This window comes from Plasmopara halstedii (genome assembly GCF_900000015.1).
Source record: "Plasmopara halstedii genome assembly, contig: Scaffold_110, whole genome shotgun sequence".
NCBI lineage: Eukaryota > Oomycota > Peronosporomycetes > Peronosporales > Peronosporaceae > Plasmopara > Plasmopara halstedii.
Window position 1 is genome coordinate 1,494,316 of NW_020187031.1, and position 1,589 is coordinate 1,495,904.

The window sequence follows — 1,589 nt, forward strand, 5'->3', positions numbered from 1 at the left end:
ACATACAGCTGACTTCGTTCCATCGTGGAGCGTCGAGCATAATTGTCCGACGCCCCGGAATCGATTAGGATCTTCCATGGCTTCTCGAAGCCCTTTGCGGTCGCCTCCACGACCAACAAGCCCGGCTTGCATACACGTTCCGGGTTCAAAAGCACGGAGCTCTTCGGGGTTGGGCCCTGTTGACCCTATGCCTCCCTGAGGCTCAAAAGAACTCAGTTTAACCCCAGTAGGTCGCCCCTCACCTACTGAGTAGTGTCGTTTCCCCGCGACTAACCAGACTGGTTTGAATTGGGGCGACGGCTCTAAGAACCTTGATGCGCCTTGCGCAGGGGGCAACCGTTCGAGGATGACGGGTGACTCCACCGACAAAACACCGTCGTATATTTGCGTGCTGCTCGGCAGCTCGGAGCTCTGCTCCCTCGTCCTCAGCATAGCTGCAATTCATGGACTTAGACCCGCTCGACGAATAGTTGGAGTGTGCATTCCAACCAAGTCGTGCCGACTTGAAATTGAATGTGGTATTCATTGCCACATTCATTGCCTCTTCAAATGAGGACGGATGCACACGGAAGACTTCCATTCTGTTCACGTCAGTGCGGAGGCCTTCCATAAAGACGGTCACTGTGACCGCCTCCGTAAGGGGATATGCTGCCATCCCGGCAACGAGAGTGCGCATCTCCTGGACAAAGTCCACCAATCTCTTGTTGCCTTGCCGGGCGGCAAGGGAGCGCGATCGTACGCGATATGCCTGATTGAGATCTGCAATTTTAGCTCAGCGCAGGAGGAAACGCAGTTTCGACCGAAGTGCCGCACGTCAGTGCTCATTCTCGCGCTCAACCACCGGGCTTTGAGATGGCTAGAGCCACGCGCTGTTGCTCGGTCTGGAGCATGGCGGATGCGATGGCCATCTCATCTCACCCAGAGCAGGAGATTCTCTCCATCCTTCCATTCGAATATCTTAACACTCACCATGAGCGGCTTGGAACGGGGAAAAACTTCCGTCACCGACGGTGGCGTCATAGACGCAAATGATGCAGACATCTTCTACTGCAGGTGCTCTAGTAGTGCGTTTTCGAAACTTGAAAACACATCTAGACGCGCACCGATTGCCTCGGGGCCTTGCGCCGCTAGGTGTTGCACGCCCTCAGGGCCAAGCATGGACATCAGCTTGTTAAGCCCATCCTGCAAGCCCTGAGGCAAAGAGGAAAATTCCATCCTCACAGAGGTCCAGTCTAAACGACTCAGGTGTAGATTGACTTCAAGTGCTACCAAGTGCAGCGGGGCTGCCGTAGCGTTGCGCTTAGAGGGAGCGTAATTTAGGTCACCGACCTTTCATTCTATACTTAGAAAAAGTACGAGTTAGCAGATCGCAATTCGCTTACTCCAAGAGTAGTCATTGCCTTGACTCAAGGATAATTACTCTTCCATTTAAAACCCAAAGCTGATTTTTATTTACTTTTATCTGCGGCAAAGCCGCCTAATTTTAAATGTATAGATTTTCCTAAATATGTTTAGGAAAATCTAAATACATGCATAACTACTGGCGACCTAGCCACATACCGTATTCTTGTTTGGGTGCAGTCACACCA